Genomic DNA, 20187 nt, shown 5'->3' with positions numbered 1-20187 from the left:
TAATCGCATAGTGAATGTTAGTTTTAACTTAAGCATGCAACAACCTTTCATTTAGTGGTCATCGCGAAGAGTGTCGTTTTGGTGACACAAGTAATAACGACAATATCTTAGCAATAAATAAATTCTTAAGAATTCAAAAACATAAGCCTTTACCTCGACTCACAGATTCAAAGATATAATAGACCTGTTGGGCAATGCAATTTTAGAAAAAAATACTAAAGGAGATCCAATTAGATATCATGATTTACAGCCCTCAAAGAGAATTACAAATTTATTAAAATTGCATTATCTGAAAATGTTTTGTGAACTCCAATGACGAACTACCCAAAGAAATTGTAATCAGAGAGTCATTTTTAGGTTTTCATATTTGTCCGAACCAGAAGTCTTCAGGTTTGACTGAACAAATACTCTAAATTAATAAAATATCACCATCTTTCTTAAAATTACTGACGATGCCAAGGCCATGATGGTTTTCCAATATGAGTGGACAGTACAATAGCCTTCAGTTATTGTTTCAACAAAAGCACCCACGGGGCATTATGCTCAGTGTGCTAACTAGTACTTAACCATGATCTTAAATGATCCTTTCATTTGGGGGGTGGGGCCCATCAACATATTCTTGAACCCGGGCCCACGAGTACCTTGCTACGCCACTGATCTGGATAAGTACACTACTGGAGGATTACTGTAGGATTACTGGATTAACATTTGTTTATTCATTGTGTCTACTTGATCTGGTTTACATTTGTGCTTGTGATTTAGAGTGTTATGGTCATCTGATCATAGGCCTGCGCAAACCAGAGACAGAGTGTGTAAGGCAGTGCAGTTCAAGACAGGACACGGAGGAGACCGGGATTGTTAGTCGACCATAAAGTCGGTCCTGGCGGAGTCCACAAGTGTTATGTACAGGAAGAGATAGAGGCAGTATAGTTTAGTACGGTGATGTACAGTGCACCATTAGTAGTTGTTGATTATGTTGCCAATTGTCTAGTATTGGCTGTTATCTATTTAGTTGACCATTATTAAAGTACCAGATTATTTGGAGCTCTTGTTGTCAGGTTCTTGTGTTGATGTGTTGTGTGTTTAGTAGTGTTTTACAGAACGCCTGATTAGGAGAGAGAGAAGAACGTAACATATTTACAAGCTGATCGTTAGAGTCACCTTGTTGTGTTATTGACTGTTGCAGTGTTGCTGAGCTTAGGATCTACTAGATAAACACACGAGTGATGGTATGCCCTACTACCACACTGCGTGATCGTCTATTCAACCTGTGAGGTTGCTTATTTTATTCTTTAAAGAGAGAGTTGGACTTAGCCATTTTTATTTATCTCTCTTGAAACAGCACCACCAGCTTGTCTTAGTATTGACATTTGTCACTTTGTTCCTGACCTGAAGACAGAAGCCAGCACCAACAGATCAACATATCAGCGCAAAAAGAACCAGAACCGTGGAACTTAACCAGGGGCCTTTTTTTGGAAAACCTTACCATATTTAAGACAGGGGTTCTTAACCTGTGGGTCGCGACCCCCTTGGGGGTCGATTGACAATTTGTCAGGGGTCGTTTAAGACCATCGAAAGTATGGCCTAATCTAAAATGTAAAACTTGACACATACATGTTTTTGTAACAACGGAAATTACTATTTTTTATTGTTATTCGAAGATAGATGTAGCAGACAGCAGAATCAGAATTCATTTCAAACATTTTAATTGTCGCAGCAGAACAAATTTCAACAGTTTAAGTAAATGCGCTTAATGCATAAGCCTGGTCGTGTTGTAAAGCTCTGGTATGTCGTACGTAAGGTCATGAGTCATTATTAATCGTCAATAATAATAAGATATAAGTGAAGTTTAAGGTTCGCCACTTATAAAGTTCATATAGGGTGTCTAATTTAAATACTAAGGTGTTAAATCTGTCATATGTGAACCAAAATGTGTACGTTTTGAAAAAGGTTGAACAGTGCATCCATAAATTTGAATTTTAATACGTAAACTTTGTATAGAAATGCATAACGTATTGGAGAACATGAACCTTGGATGAACTTCTAATGGTAGTAGGGCAGAAAAGCATGGGCCTCTCGTAGTGCTCTGGTAAGAAACTCTGTTGTGGGCCTCCCATAGTGCTGGTAAGAAACTCTGTTGTTGAACGTAGTGTCTCGTAGCCTCCATGGAGTTCAAGTGACCCTTCAGTTGTCTCCTCGCAGCATTTGGACACTCTCGTAAGACATTCACCAATGTTTCCTCTGTCTGCCCCATCAGTTTGTATGTCAATTGTAGCGAAGTTATTTATGTCGAATTATCAGTGATGCCATTTGCTAATGCTTTGCGGACAAACGTTCATCAAACTTTCCAAATTACTTAACATCCCATGTGCACATGCCAGAACTCCAATGAAAGTCAAAAGTGAAAATGTTTAGGAAACAGAAATAGTTTATTGAACTCATTAATAAAGAAGCAGCGAAATATTTCTCTATTACAGACATCTGGATCAAGTGTTTGTAGTCATGTCCCAATTATTCTGTGTTGCTTTTTCTTCTTCAGTTTGCAATAATACATTATTTGCATAACATCCTGTTCATTATCATGTCTAAATACAGAAAAACGTCACATGTGTATGCAATGTGAATAATGGGAATTAGAAATAGTAAGATAAATAAATGCATATCTTAAAGAGATATTATACAGAGAATATAATTACAAATTGTTTCATGATTAAACATAAAGCTTTGGCAATCAAAATCAGATTTACTGTTGGGGGGGGGGGGGTCGCGGCATAGTGAGGAATTGTAAAAAGGTGTCGCCGAGCAAAAAAGGTTGAGAACCGCTGATTTAAGAGGATAAAAAGAGGTTCATTCTTATGTGCATTGACCATATTTTTACTCTGAGCTTCAACTCTTACTGGAAGCAATCATTGATGTAGCAGATAAATATGGAGCAATCCAACCGAAAAATTCTATAGTTCAACAACCAACAAAGTATTGTAGATGTTAGTTTCAAAATAGTCGCGTATGACTATATGATGATTTTTCAAAAGGCGACATTCAATCAGAAATACAATGACTGAGAACGGATCTAAAGGCAACAAAAGTTATTCTTAAAGAAAATAAAAGTGGACATTTGCATGTTTCATATGCCACTAAGGCTTTCAAGAATATCTTTAAATCATTTAACAAAGCCATCCACCGTTTCTTACCATCTGCTTATCTATGGTGTATGTGAAAAAGGATTTTTAAAATTAAGAACTTTTTTAGACAAAGGAACAAACGACACTTTCACAAAGCGGAATTTTATTAAAAATGAGATCGTTACAGACATTAACTTGAAGTTAGCGATACGTTTTCAAGTTTGAAATCCAGAAAAAAAAAGTGACATTTACTTATGATTGCGTTGTTGCAAAATTGAACTATAAATTAATGGCAATGTTTTCGATTCCAAAGATTAAGGATGCGTGCATAATTTCACATGACTACGCAAACCCAGTGAAATGTAGATAACTTGTAATAAACAGCTGAATTTTAAAGGTTTAATATACACTCATTTCTATAGCTGTTGACAGATCAAATAACGTAGGTAATTATTGTTATAACCATACTGGCGGCGCGAAAAGGTTAACTGTAGGTTCAGCTGACACACGTGAACTCAGGCGATGGAGAAGGGACAGTACTGCGGTTACACGCAAATATGATCAATGTTATGGTCATGTGATCGAAAGCCTGTGTGGACTAGAGCGTGACCTCCGTGACCCCGAAGGCGCCGACTAGAGGCACAGTGTGTAAGAAGGCGGCGGTTCAAGATAGGACACGAAGGAGACCTGGACTGTTAGTCTGGCTATGAAGTCGGTCCTGGTTGAGTCCTCAAGTGTTATGTACGAGATAGAGACAGTAGAGTTTTGTACGTTGATGTACAGAGTGGCATTTTAGTTGTTGATGTGTTTGTTGCCAATTGTCTAGTATTGGCTGTTATCTACTTATTCACTCATTATTAAAGTACCAGATTAACCAGAGCTCTTATTGTCAAGTTCTTGATGCGTTAGATGTGCTGTGTTGTGTTTAGCAGTGTTTACAGAAGGCCCGATTAGGAGAGAGAACGTACCATTATAAACTATATGTATTACCGCGCAACAAACAAACGAAAGAAAAGGACTTTTTAAAGGAGGCGGGGGTGACACCCTGAGCTGACCGCACCGGGTGACACCCACCATAGTGACGCCACAGATATTTACCATTATATTTAGTTAACACCTAGTGTTGTGAACTCCTGACATGGCTTTGACATGGACATATAACCTTTTTCTTCCAGGGATTAAGAAAGAAATATAAATTTAATAAAAAGCAATCAGAATATCTGTGATTATAGACAATGCATCAAATGTTAAACTATTAAATATACAGAAACTGCCTTGTACAGTACTTAAACTATATGATTAGACTTCAAAACTCACGAATCTGATTACAATAACGATCTCCCAAGGGTCGTAACTGTACTTACAGACCAATGAAATCATAACATAGAAATCGTTATATCTTACAACCAAGATTCTATCAAGTGCTATATATAATACTGTATACAAATACAATTATCACACCTAGAATATGATAAACGTTTTTTTTTCTGCCTTGGAGGAAAAGTCCTTGCCAGCTATCTTTCGATGTGACATATGTGAGAGTTTCTTTGAACAAGCTTGAAGAGTGCAGTCATCTTGGTACATGTATTTGCAGTCAATGTTAGCGCTCGATAAAATAGCAGGTTAACGTCCACCAGTTGACGATAGAAGAAACTTAAGAAAGTTCTTCACTTGCCATTGTCTTGAGTCAAAATGTTGATTTGTATCGACGGAGCTCTGGCAGCAGCAAGAAACAAAATACGAGCAGAAGCATCATGAATGAACTGCGTTTACTGGGTATTTTGGTGATAAAACTGCAGATATCTCTGGCACTGAATAGATGTGTTTGAGCATTGGTTTTTTTAATGACGATTGTATTCGAGAAGAATTCATTTCTTTTGACACTATTGTTAAGAGGGACGCACTGCCTGTGTCTAACGTCATTGTCAGCCAATACATTGTGTACATTTTACACATGAACAAACTTCTCGGCCAAGGCTACGATGGCTGCCCCGTGATGGCTAGCATTTAGTACTATGTTCAGACAAGAATTGGTGAAAAATATAAAAAACAGCCTTTGTCCGTTGCCCGTCCCACATTCTTAACTTTGTTATCAATAACCTGAATGACGTTTCAGATATACGTATGCTGTCAGTGTCATGAGGAAGATTATCTATTTCTTCCGTAACAGTCCCAAGCTAGAGCGTTTGTGTTAAATTTACCTCTTTTGTGTGAGACACGATAAACCGAGAAATACGAATTCATTCGCAATTTAAGTCAAAACTTTTGTGTCGCGTGTCTCAAAATAACGGCTGTAAGTGAAACCAAACTGCATATATGTAATCAATGCCTGTTTCTCGTGTGTTTCTGATTTTTCTTTTAATTGTCCTCAATTATTCATCTGTTCTTTAATCAGTATCCCTGATGTTGCATTCTGTCCAACTTAGCAAAGTTCAACAACACATCAGCAGTCACATTGATGACATTATCAAAAACCAACTTGACCATGCTGAGGTACACTTAAGGGATGGCATCTTGAGGAAGGCAAGAGTGCTGTCAGACACACTTGGTATTGGATTGGTGCAGCCGAGAAGTTGCAGTCGACAGACACACCGAGCGAAAACCACATGTTCGGATTTAGAGAGTTATTACAGAACACAGCTTTACACTCCGTAACTTGATTCGTTAGTTTCTTCATTAACGTCTCGCTTTTCAAGTAATAATAATGCTCAGTTCAACTTGTTTTGTCTACATCAGGGGTGGGCAAATTATGGACCGCGGGCCACATGCGCCCCGCCGGAGTGTTTTATGCGGCCTGCGGACACCTACAGATATAAGGTGTTCCCACATTATATACATGTAAAAATGCAAATACATTAAAAATAATTCTAAATATCTGTATAAATTATTGAAACTGTCGCATTATAAAAAGTTTCAAGTAGACGAAGCTTAAGCTAATAGACTATACTTCAATACACTCAGACTTCACTCAGTCTAAGACACAATCTCAGGCCAGTATTTATTCAATGCTATGAAGAACTGTGTTGAGTGTTGGGTATGCTTGGAACAAGATGGCAAATGTAACAACTGATGGATCTCGATCTTTGACTAAGAAAAAGTTTGTTTGTTTGATGTTGTTTTAAAGAATATCCCAACCATAAACTCTTAACAGGAATGTTTGCACAAAGCTGCATAAAATATCATTTTATTGTCTCACATAGTATCACGATATCGTCAGTTCCAAAAAGATTTAGAAACAAAAAATATTCCGATGTATCCGTTAGCTTAGCGTGGGCAAGGCAATGAGAAGAATATAAAACCTCAAGGAAGAAATATTTATGTTTCTTGAAGGACATTGACTGTGACTTTATTTCTAATGAAGAGTGGAAGACAGATTTCAGGTTTTACGTGGCAGCTATAGCAATGAGTTGTTTGCATTTGCTATGAAAGTGCATGTTAAATCTTTTCAAACAAGACCTTCGAATTTCTCCAGGCAAGTAAAAGAAAAAAGATTCAGTCAGTTCTTCCACGCAAGTTTAATGGGTGCCAGAAGCATACATTTGTGAACAAACATGTTTTGTTTTTAGGTGACTTAACAAGTGTAATCAAAGGTTGATGTTGACTGACTGTAATTTGATAGCAGTCACAAGAATGACAACTAGTACCACAGTTCCGGAACATTACGAACGAGTGTAAACAGTTAAATACTTCACATTAAGTACAACTGTACATTTGGGGGTTAAAGGTTGTGTTGTAGTCTTTGAGAATCGTTCATGAAAACGTTCTTCAAAAGAAAATAGGTAGCCGAACATATTGACCTGATTCAATGGAAAGTCTCTCTCCTCTTTTTCACATTGCGATGGCTGTGTGTCGATCAGCGAAAACATTTTTGCTTTTTTGGAAGAGTGGCTTAAACCGTTCGGCTACCTACTAAGTTTGAGTTCAAAACTCGAGTTGTGTTTGCTGAGCGTCTAAAGGGAGCTTAAAAACTCTCTCCCATAATCCCCTCCCCCCCCCCCCCCCCAACACATACAAAAGAGGTTGGACAAGAGAGTACTGAGCATGTTATAAGTATGAACGCTGCGCTATATAAAAATATTTCAGATTCACTTATCTTGAGGAACTCTTTGAGTAAAATAATATTAGGAAAAAACAAAAAAAACGTAAACACGGTTGGTCGTTGTGCCGGCCATATGACATCCCCGTTAACTGCGGCCTCAGAAACAGATGACCTTTACATCATCTGTCTCATAGATAGCCAGGTCTGAAACACGTGGCGCTCTATCTCTTCTATATAATTTACGATCTCATGTTTAATTCATGATGGTTGTCACGTGACAGTTTTTTCCATTGTTTTATCAATAAGATCCCGTGACTATATGTTGTTTGTTTACGATTGGTGAATGAGGTCCATTCATTTGCTGCGAACATATTTTTTTAACTGCAGGAACATCAAGTACACCCTTTTATAGTCTTAAGACTTATTATTGAGATCTATTAAGTCTAAATCAACAGCTAGGCCTATATAGATCTAAAAGCATTAGGGTAACCAATTCTAGAAAAAAAATCTTAATCCACACCCTCTCTGACCATAAAGTAAATAGACCGTGTCCAACTGATTTTAACAACCTGGTCAGCTAGACATACACATGGCCACATGTAGGCCTAGTGTACTGTACGTGTGTAGTCGATAATACTGTAAGACTACCCTGCATTAAGCCTTATGCAATAGTGTTTGCTTAATGTGGAGAGGTCAGACACACTGGCGTGGCTAGTCAAGCATGTTCGCAGATATATTTGTACACTAAAATAGTTATACACCCTCCCTGCCCAGAAAGTAAATATAAAGTGAGTCCGACTGATTTTAACAACCTGCCATATAGACGTACACGTGTAGGTCTATATAGTGTACTGAGTGTGCAGTCCATAATGACAAGATCACCCAGTTTTTTTTTCTCTTGAGCGCGTTACGGTTATGCAATAGTGTTAGTTGTATTTTTAGTGGTCAGACAAGAAAATAGCACATCGGCATTGTTAGTCAAGCATGTATTTTACACTATAAAATAGTTATACAGGTCAAATGTTTCTTAAAACTCCAACGATTTCGTTTCTATTTCTTTGGATACTAGATCTAATTTGAAATTCTAAATCTATGTTATTTAGTGAGATTTTAAACTTTACCAGTATAAGTAAGATTTTCCATTATATAATAATAAGTTAATATATTTAAAAAAAAATAGTACCATTATTTCCTAAAGGTTTTAATTCAAGGCGAAAATACAAGCACACATATTTATTTAGACTTTTTATTTTATTGTGCATTAACGTTTATGTAAGAAACATATTCCTTAATACTGATTTTATCATAGATAAATATTACTAGAATGTTAAAAGAATAAGATTGAACCGTATGCATATAATCGGATGATTATATCTATTGTTGTGGGCTAATCTAATCTGACGTCGACTATGTATCAATTATTACTTAACATTAGCCACAGAACATTACAACTTGAATATAGTTGATAACAACATTAAGTTCTATAAAATGATGCTTTATTAACCACTGGGAAATCCGTCCAGTCTTTCTAAAACGTCGCTATATCTAATTACTACTCAACTACTATTCAAAACACAACCTACTTCTAACATAACGCCTTGTTGGTCTCTCGTTCGCTTAAGTCCACTACGTCATTAGTCTGTCTTACTACGTCATTACTTTTACCGTCGCTAAAACTATACACAATATATTTAACTAACAAAACTAACCTACTCTCTAAACTAGTACATTACACTATGTAGGTCTAGTTCAACTCCGCCCCCCCCCCCCAAAAAAAAAAGTTTGTAATAGTTTAATTAACTTTCTTTAGTTTAACTATCTTTTGAAATTCATGATAAACTAATAGTTTAACTACTTTATTTTAGTTGAAAACTAGTTTTAGTTTAACTTTTAAAAGTTAGTTTATTTCCCATCACTGCCTGTTTGGCGTTTTTAACTTGTGCTTTATGCCATGCCTACATTTCTACCGACATTCTGCCCCTCGTTACTTAAGCCACATTGTGATACATCGCTTAGGTACCAAGCTTTTAAGAACTCTGGTCAGATTTTCCCATAATGTAACTTTTATATGATTAAGTTTAAGAAATATGACAGGAATGAGATTTGGCCGAGAAGTATCGACTATTATAATTTTTCTTTTGGTCACCACATCATTAAATGTGACTGATTTTTTTCTTAGCTGGATTTTTCCCCCCTCTTGTACTTTCAATATAAGATTTATCTTAATTACGTGTTCCTACAATTGTCATGCAGAGCTTCAATGTCCAGCATACAATCATAAGACTCTTCCTTCTTGGACGGCAAGGAGAAGTTCATTTTAACCTTAGGTAAAGGATGAGTTTATGGCATCACTACCATAATTAATATCTCAGCCATCCCCCATTCACACGCCCAATGAACTAGTAAAGTTTCCCTTTCAGACATTGCGATCTATAGGGCAGATCGATGTAATTATCATCTGTTGCTGTGGCCCACGATTAAAGAGAGTGTCATGTGGCCAGGACAACGACCAACCGACTTTACGTTTCTCACACTAATGTCAGGTATCCATTAGAACTGATTGGACAAGATCCAGAAATTAAGAATCCCAGTCTTCACCAGGATTTGAACCCGTGACGCCCGGTTCGGAAGCCAAGCGCTTTACCACTTAGCACGCCTCCTCCGAATGAACTCAAATAGAACTAAACTGTTAATGCAACAGAAGATTCATTCTCTTGACAGTGCTGCAAGCTAATGTCCTTTCACTATCCATCATGTCAATCTAATGATGAAGATAACGGAGATATTTATTCCCACTCCAGACCACGGATTTTCCTCCCCTCTTTTCTGCTTTACTGATGTAGGCTATAGATGTAGGATCACATGACAAGCTCTTCAGAATTAGAAATCATCTAAATTGATTCCACATTGATCTTAGTATTCAATACGAGCGTCGGGAATATTAATTAAAAGATCGTGAATTCTCGATAACACGTCCTAAAGAGGCGGGGGTGGGGTATTAGAAAACAAATCTCACGAGAGTCAATATATCTTAATCAAAGACCTATTCTATAGTTATGGTTTTGATTCTTTCTTATGAAGAAATATTATTATGAAGGGAGATTGAAAAGATATATGTAGATTTAGTTTGCTATACGCGATAGTGAACAAGATAGTTCCCCTTTCAGACCCTGCGATTTATAGGCAAGGTAAAAACGAGGCCACGGTTAACGAGGGTGTCATGTGGCCAGAACAACTCTCTACCCCTTATACTATATGATTAAAGGGAGCTCTCAATGTTTGGCCTAAGCTCGTCCTTTTGTTTCTATCAAGTCATACTATAAATAGACATGCAACGAAAAAAGATGACAATGAAAATAATTTAATGTTAAACTTTATAAATGCGTTTCTTGGCCGAAATTCAAAACCCGAACCCGAGACCCTTTGCTTCGGAAGCCAAGAACCTTACATCTCAGCTCCCAAGCAAATCAAATTACCATAACTATAGTACTTGAAAACATTTACAATTATCGCATCTCGGCGTAAAAGATTCTTTATCTTTGCGTTTATCTGAGTATTTTAGTAGGTTTATGTTTTTGTATTTGTAAGTTAATGATTTATAATCTACAGCTAAGAGTTTCCACTTACTTGGGATCCTTCAAAATAGTTTCCAGAGATATTTTTAATCCTTTTGAAGAAATGGACAATTTTGATTACAAGGGGCCCACTCTCTCAAAAAGCTTAGGGTCTTATTAAATTTAAGTCCGGTCCTGATTTAAGCCTATGTTATCGCTACTTTTCTTTTTGATATAGATCAAGTACTGGCTATGACTGCTTGCGGCAAAATATGTAGGTCGCATCTGGGGCTGCGTAGCCATGTGAAATACTGCACTCCTCATTATTCTACGGACTCGTAGTCAAACATGTAACATATATACATTTACATATATACATTTGCACACTAGCGCGTCAGTGCAACACCGCTTGTGTTTACGAAATATTTACGAAATAAATGGAGTTCCTAATATGTCTTCCCTCTTAAACACTAGTTTGTTATTTGTGTAACATTGTTTTTCTTTCATGACATTAAATTCAGACGAGCACTGAATTATCTGGTTCTAAGACGCTTCTTCCGAGGTTAACTTTGAAAGTTCTTCATTAGAAACCCAAACACGCGTAATTTGATGACGTCATTTGTTCGCTTTCGTAATACAAACTAAATTTAACCTCACTCTTCAAATGATGCTGTTTTTGTATTTTAATAAATTATAATGACAACACTTAATTTAGCTCCTGGTGGACAGATAACAGTTGTTCTGTATAAGTCTGAAATTTGATGGAACTATTGTATTCACTTTTTGCTGTCTCTGTTGAGGAGAAATGCATAGAAATGATTAGTAAAGAATGTATTCGCCTTTGAAAAATCTGGCCACACAAGTTAAACTACTTTTAGTCATTTGACTCTAAAAGCTATAGAGCCCTATTCTGAGACAATGTCACAATCTTCCACACATACAGGTTGATGTGGCACTCGCTTTGGTGGTGGATCAACCAATTATTTTACATTTGGCACGATTTTCTTCCAGAACCAGAGGCGGCCTTAGTGGGTGGTGATTTTACGCTTGTTTCCCCCTCTTGTTATTATTCATCCTCTTTGGTTAAAAAAAAAAAGAAGAAAGGTTGAAGGTCATTGTCGCTTTAGTTTTTGGAATGCTCCAGTTTCAAATGAACATTTCAGACATTGTAAGCTTTGGTGCTTTATGTGTTGTAGGTTTGGACTGCAGTTTTCTTGACCTCGCTGTTGGCCTAGTGTTGTGTGTGAACTACGTCACCAGAGTGTGTTTGGATGACGTCAGCCAATACGAATGGTAAGGAGTTACATGACAGTCGCATCGGGTTAAAAACATGTGTACACACTTCCGGCGTGTCGACTGTAACATCTTTCTATGATTTTTATTTGTTTTTAACTTGATATTGTCCAAGAATCGGAATTTAAGTTGTAATGTAGGCTACTACTACATTACTAATTCTACTACGTGGGGACTTGGTGGCTGAGTGGTAAAACTCTTGGCTTCTGAACCAAGATATTTGGGTTGAAATCTCAATGAAAACTTGGATTTTGAAATTAGGTATTTTTAGGAGTTCACCCAACTCTACTTACAATTAATGCAAAGAAAATGAAAGTAGACCCCTATTAAAATGATTATAATTTCCAAGCATAATCTAGAGTGCAAAGCTTGCTTTTGTCCAATCTCTAGTCACTTAGAAAACACAACTTATCTTGAGTCAGTACATCTTGAGTCAGATCTCCAGTTTTTGTTTTTTGGGGGGGTTTTGGGGGGGGGGGGCAGTTGAGCGACACGTGCCAACATCACAGCATACTAATTTATATGTGCCTTACTTTATTTCAATTTTAACTGTTTATCTCCACGTATCATTGAAGTTAATAATAATAATAATTGTAGTAGTACGGATTGTCTTCGAGTCCAAAGATTGGAATGCAGTATTTCCCATGGATACGCAGTCTAGCTGCGACTGCCTGCGACCTAAACATTTTACAACATACTGCGTAAACCAAACAATTGTCTGCCAGTGGTCAATTTAGTGTGTCTTTTCGCCGTCTACGTCTGTCCATGGCAGTGGATTTTTTTAGTCTGAAATATGTATCCCTGGGTCTTTGTGAGAAATCTTCAGCTGTTTTGTTTGTAAGTCACCTGCTGCCAGGCGCTCTCTTCTATGTCATGTAAAGCAAGCTGACCTTTAAAGCGTTGCGGGGGAAAAAATGGGGGGGGGGTGGTGGTGGTGGTAGCTAATTTCCATCCACCATTCAGCTCACTAAAAAAATAATACATTTGGCATATGGTAGTCCCCCATACGGGATTCGTATCTATCTATCTATCTATCTATCTATCTATCTATCTATCTATCTATCTATCTATATATCTATTTATCTGTTTGTCTGTCTGTCTGTCTGTCTGTCTGTCTGTATCTATCTATCTATCTATCTATCTATCTATCTATCTATCTATCTATCTATCTATCTATCTATCTATCTATCTATCTATCTATCTATCTATCTATCTATCTATCTATTTATCTGTTTGTCTGTCTGTATCTATCTATCTATCAAACAAACAAAATGTAGGCTTAAGGCGCTGTAATAACATTACAAACACGAACAACAGAAATAAAAAACTAATCTAAAAAAATTTTAAACAAGTAGGTCTTAATGTTCTTCTTAAAAGTCGTATAGCGTGTTGTCTGTCTGAGATCAATGGGGAGTGAGTTCCAAACCTTTGGTCCGTGCCCTGAAAAAGCCCGCAGACCGTAGCTTTTGAGGGAGAAACGTGGCACCACTAAAAGCGTTAAGACCATTGAGCGCAGGGCTCTCTGGGGGACATATGGAGTAATCAGTTCTCTAAGGTACAAGGGCATCTCATTGTTATATATACACTGATGACAAAGTGTGGCGACCTTGTAATCGATTCTCGCTTTCACGGGAAGCCAACGGAGCGTGCTCAAGAGCGTAGTAGCAGAATCTTGTCTTGTTTTTCTAAGTACTATTCGTGCGGCGTTGTTCTGTATACGTTGCAGTTTAGCTATTTCGTCATCAGGTATACCTGCTAGCACGGCGTTACAGTAGTCAAGGCGGGAGAGTATGAATGCCACAGCTAGCGTTTTTGTTGACTCCGTTGTTAAATATGGTCGGATCTGGCCAAATCGATGCAGCTGCAGATAAAGACCCTTGCAGAGCTGACTTATGTGTGGGTCGAAAGATAGTGTTGAGTTGAAGAAAACTCCCAAGATTCCGCACTACATGGACATAAGGAAGCTGGCAGTTCGTGATAAAAAGAGAATCTGTGCCGTCAACTTTTGAGACGTTGTTCCGAGTGTCAATCTTAATTATTTCTGTCTTATCTTCGTTCATCTTGAGTATATTTTCAACCATCCAATTGCTCACTCACCCTTGCAACGGTACTACTGATTTTCTCTGCCAGATGCGACACCTCTGAGGGTACTGAGGAATCGTATAACTGTGAGTCATCGGCAAAGAAATGGTATAGGATCTATCTATCTATCTATCTATCTATCTATCTATCTATCTATCTATCTATCTATCTATCTATCTATCTATCTATCTATCTATCTATTTATCTATCTATCTAATCTATCTATCTAATCTATCTATCTATCTATCTATCTATCTATCTATCTATCTATCTATCTATCTATCTATCTAATCTATCTATCTATCTATCTATCTATCTATCTATCTATCTATCTATCTATCTATCTATCTATCTATCTATCTATCTAATCTATCTATCTATCTATCTATCTATCTATCTAATCTATCTACCTATCAATCTATCTATCTATCTATCTAATCTATCTAATCTATCTATCTATCTATCTATCTATCTATCTATCTATCTGCATGCCTGCCTGCCTGCCTGCACCTACCTACCTACCTACCTACCTACCCACCCACCCACCCACCCACCCACCCAACCACCTACCTGTCTGTCTGTCTGTCTGTCTGTCTGATCTATCTATCTATCTGTCTGTCTGTCTGTCTGATCTATCTATCTATCTATCTATCTATCTATCTATCTATCTATCTATCTATCTATCTATCTATCTATCTATCTGTCTGTCTGTCTGTCTGTCTGTCTAATCTATCTAATCTATCTATCCATCTATATTTAATAATGTTTATTTAGGCAACCGTTTCACGGGTAGTCAACTAGAGAGACTTTATTTTAGGGGTGTGACTGGGTGATAGTGTTAAAAATGACGTGCATAATTTTCTAGTATTTTGTAATGAAGACAAGAAGCATTACTTCCCCTTGCAGATCTTGCGATCCAAAGGGCGATAATATATAAAGCTTATCTGTTTTTATAGACGACGATTAACAAGGGTATCCTCTGGACAGCACATCGACCAGCCGCCTTTACTTTTTCAAACTAATGACAACGATCTCTTGTACCAACACAGTCGTACGCCTGAGTGCACGAGGCAAGCAGTTATTGGTCACGATCCCGCTAGTATTTTCCAGTCACATAAATTTATTATGCATTCGTCAAGAGTCCTTTTTAGAGTTTATATGTATGTACTGAGTTGATCTAATTGAGAGCACTTTCCATAGCTCACTGTAGAAATAAGTTTGAATTAACTAGAAAACCAATAAGCACAGTTTGAGTCTCAGCATGAACCACTAGATAAACACATGGATTCTGTAATTATCTTCTCACTGCCATTGATTCCTAACCCAACTGGTTTGCCTTCTAGAAGTATGACTAAAATAAAATGCCTTATGTATTTAAAAAAGAATGGTCAGGGAACAGGTTAATCCCTCTCACGACAATTTTTTAAAGGTCTTGAGATGTAAGAGGGCTATTCTGGTATCATCAATGTGGCCCGTGAGTCTGTTAGAGTCATTTTGGGATAGTTAACCAAGCAAAGGTACTGCTGTATCACAATTGTTCAGGGTTCTGTTAGGGTCATGTGTAAATTATTTCAGGATAGGGGTGTCGATTAAGGATTCTTTTTTCTCTCATTACGAGGGGTTTAAAAAAAAAAGTTAATTTGTCTTAAAATATTACATTATTCACAAAAGATTCTTGACTTTCAATTATCTGCCCTTGTCTATATTCTTTAGGATTATGGGTTTTGGTTATTTTTGTTTCTAGTCTCTTCGCAGGCTCCATTCAGTTGCGTCTTGTTTTCTTATTCCTTTGTTTCCCAGTATATCTAGGATGAGGCTGCCGCTAAGATATAGACATTGTCATAGTGTTCTTGTTACGTTTCCACGGGGTTGCCGTGTTCTGTGAGTGTTGTACAGACACACTTGATGTTGACTTGTGACATGCTCTCCGATCATGTGATCAAAGAGGACGTAACCGCGAGGGAGAAATAATTCTTCAAAAGTGTTGACTTCCCTTTAAAAGACAGTTCTTTAGTAGTTTTCCATAGATAAATAAAGTTCAATTTGATTCCTATCCCACATCTCTCAGCCCAAACTCTCTTTAACCCAGGTACATACACACTCTCACACACTCGTATAACCACTTAAACTAATTGACATAATACCAATAGAGTAACTTTACAGATTGATAACAGTATTTAGATTTTTATCTCTGAGGTCTGACAATTTAGTCAGGGACAATAAATTATACAATAATTACAATTTCTATCTAACCAGTATAGTTATCAATTGTATCTTCAATTATTTTTCTAAATATTAACTCTAGATTATAAGGATTTAAAGATACATTGTTATTAACAACTTTAATTTTACTGTGCCACACAAGACTTCTGTATTCACTCACTATTATTAGATTAAATTTACTTACTTTTGATTTTAGGCAATTTATTTACAACAATAGCTAGGTTAAGATTAACATTGGTGTTACAGTTTGCCTCTAGTAGGTCTTTCATAGTGCACCTAACATTATCAAATATTTTACATTTTAAAAACCTATGGCTTTCATTGTTACCATTATCTGTGTGACATAAAACACATGTGTGTACATTTCTTTTCTTACTTCCTACAGGGGTCATCCCGAAGATTAGTCTGTATGTTATTTCTCTGGCTTTGGGTGTTATGTGTTTGCTGTGTAGATTTATAAAAGTGTCTCTGAAATGTATTACACCTAACTCTCTAGTCCATTTGATCCTATTGAATAGAATCTTTCTTGTAACTGTTTCTTAAGTGTTGTGTATGTGTCTTTTAATTTACTGTGTATTAGATGTTCATTGCCGGGGATTATTCTTGATATGGATCTGTAAAATGGATGTGTGTTTGTACCAAAGTGGTGTGGGGTGTCATTTTTTATTGGAATTATTTTATTTAACCTTAAGCCGTAGTAGTATATTGTTAATGGAAAATTGTTTGGGTTCTTGGCTACTTGTCCTATGTATTTAAATCTAAGTGCTTGTTTTTTTGGTTCTGATGTCCTGTAAGTTTATCTTCCATCCTCTTTGTTTTGTATAAGTGTTGTGTGTTTAATGTTTCTGATAGTGCTTTTAAATATAACATTCCTAATGATTGTGTTTATGCTTGGTATAAAAGTTGGTGGAGGTTCTGTGATATTTGCTAAATAAACTATCTTCGGGATGACCAGGTTGTTTACTAGTATTGCTTTACCAAATATAGTAGTTGCTGCATAATGAAATCTTTTAAGTGTGTTTTTGGTTTTCTTTTCTGTGGTAATATGTTGGGTTGCTTGTCCACGTGATGCCGCATATTTTAATTTCCTTCTCTATTTTAAGTTTAAAGGGGATGTTTGAGGGGATTTCCCACCTGCCCAATCCCATAATACAAGATTTATTTATGTTGATTTTTGACCCGCTTGCCCTCCCAAATTGAATAAACTTATCTGTGATTACGGCTATGTCATTTTCCGAAGAGGGAAAAAGGGTGGTGTCATCAGCGTATGCTATAACTTTAACTACGGGCGTGGGGCCTGGGATTCTTATCCCCGTGATTCCACTATCTAGCCTGATGGTTTCTAAAAGGGGTTCTATGCAAAGGGTGTATAAAAAGGGAGAAAGGGGACACCCTTGTTTAACAGATCGTCTAATAGAGATACTGCCACTAAGGGTTTGGTTTATTATGAGTTTGCTTGTGGCATCAGTGTAAACTAGCTTTATGTATTTCTTCATTCTTCCATCTGTCTTCGTCTTGTCTAGTATTTTGATCTATCATGGTCTATTCTGTCAAAGGCCTTTTCCTGGTCAATAGAAAAGAGGGCTGCTTTTAAGTCTTTGTCTTTACAGTAATATATAATGTCTCTTAAAAAATGGTTAAGTTCGTCGATGTTTTTGTCTGGGTTGCTACAGTATTGGTCCTGTCCTATTCAGTGTGGTATGAGGGGTTTTAGTCTTAGAAAAATATTTTTCGTCAGGAGTTTCTAGTCGGTGTTTAAAAGTGAGATCGGTCGAAACTCGCTAGGTGAGGTGTTGTTTTCATGTTTTTTTGGTAGAAGTGTGATGTATGCTAAGTTGAAATCTCTAGATAACTGTTCTGTCACTAACGTGTCGCTGTATAGATTTAATAGGGGTCCTATTTGGGGAAAAAAGGCTTTGTAAAATTCAAAGGTCAGACCGTCTGGGCCAGGGCATTTGTTGTTTTGTGTTGTATCTAAAGCAGCCCTCAGTTCGTCTAGCGTAAAGGGAGCGTCTGTCTCTATCTGTTCTGTCATTGGTATTTCTTTGCAGTTCTGTAAAAATACTTTTTGTGCGTTGACGTCCGTCTGTTCCTTGTCATACAAATCAGTAAAGTGTTTCGTAAATGTGTCTGTTATTTTGTTCAGGTCTTGTATAGTTACTGCATTACTATCAATAATGTTGTCAACAGTTCTGTCAATTTGAATGTTTTGTTCTGCTGATAAAAAAAGTTTGTTAGGCCCTTCGGTTATTTTTTTACTTTTGCACCTCAATTCCGCTCCTTTGTATTGATAGTTAAATAGTTCTTCTAGTTGTTTTAGTATATGTGTTTTGGCTGCTTCGTCTTCTTCGTGTGTTAGTAAATTTTTAAGTCTTTCCTCTTCTTTTTTCCTTTTTGAGTTGACTAGTGTGGCCAGTATTAGGCTTTGCTGCTTAATGGAGCTTTTATTTAGCGTCCATATTTGTGTGACTTTGAAATGGGGTGTGTTTGAGTCATGTATTATATTTTGAAGAGCTTTGCGATTGTTTTTAAATAGAGCGGGTCATTTAGGAGGTCGTTGTTAAGATTCCAGATCGGTGTTTTTTGTTTTTTAGTTTTGGGTTCAGCAGTTCCACTAAGACTCCTTTGTGGTCTGTATATTGTAACTTCTCTACGAGATGTGTTACACTTTTTGTTTCGCACGCCCTTGGCACATACACTCTATCTATCCGTGTTTCTATTTGGTGTGCCTTGTCCCTGAACGTGGTGACCCGGCCCGTGACCTCTACTTCTCTATAGGCATCTACTAACCGGAAAGCCTTGATGACTCCCCCCCAAATAGTCATGCGTTTTAATTGTTACACGAGGAGCAGGACCCTCTGTGTTTGTGTTTTGCTTGTCTAATTGGGAATCAATGTAATTTAAATCACCCCCTACTATCAAATTTTCTCCTGCGTACTGAGTGTGTAGAATGTCACTTAGCATTCCAAAAAACTCGTGTTTCTCTTTTTTTTTTTTGAGCGGGTGCATAAATGTTGACTAACGTGTATGTGTGTTTTTGTGAGCTTGTCCTAATTATTACTATCCTCCCGCTATTGTCTTGATATGAGTGTGTGATTGAAAACCTATTGGATGTTTGTAAAATGGCTGTCGCTCGTGGCTTTCTACCTAAACTAAAATAACCCTCCCGGAGGCCCATAAGAGAGACTGCTTTTTTGGCCTTGTACTCTAACTGTGTGTTGGCCTCTTGCAGAAAAATAAAATCTGGCTTGTATTTCCTTGTGAGGTGTGCTTTGTATGTGTGTTTATTGTTAAGCCCTCTGATGTTAAGTGTCAAAATTTTGATGTCTGCCATGAGTGTGTGAGATCGGTTTGCGTGTTTTTTATTCTATTGTGTGTGTATGCATTTTATCTTTAAGAGTTGCTTTGTTGTTTATGTGTTTGAATGTGTGTTAGGGTCCTCGCCCTCATCTATGACTAGCACTGACGAGGAGTCTGGAAAGTTCAGCTCGAGCTTAAACTGTTCTTCCTCTCTTTTCTCCTCCTCTACCCGGGGATCCTCGTTTAGACCTCTGATGAGGAAGAGAGCGAGAGGGCCCTCTTTCTTGTTATTTTGGTTGGGGTGGTGGGTGCTGAACTTGCCTCTCCGGATGTTTTAATTTTTTTACTTTGCTTAGATTTGTTTTCAGGGCTGTTAGGTGGGGGGGGGGGAGACCACTTGGAGTAGCTCCCATAGCTACTCTTTGTTTTTCCCCCCTCCTTTGCTGCTTTCAACCATTCACTCTGCATTAATACTGCTCCAAGTCCCTCCTGTGAAGCATCCACAGACAACTTGACTGGCTGACCTGTGGTCTGTGTTCCTTGCCACAATAGCTACAACTCACATTTCCTTTTG

The sequence above is a fragment of the Biomphalaria glabrata genome, chromosome 1, assembly GCF_947242115.1.
Source record: "Biomphalaria glabrata chromosome 1, xgBioGlab47.1, whole genome shotgun sequence".
Classification (NCBI taxonomy): Eukaryota; Metazoa; Mollusca; class Gastropoda; family Planorbidae; genus Biomphalaria; species Biomphalaria glabrata.
Note: the sequence above shows the minus strand (reverse complement) of the source record.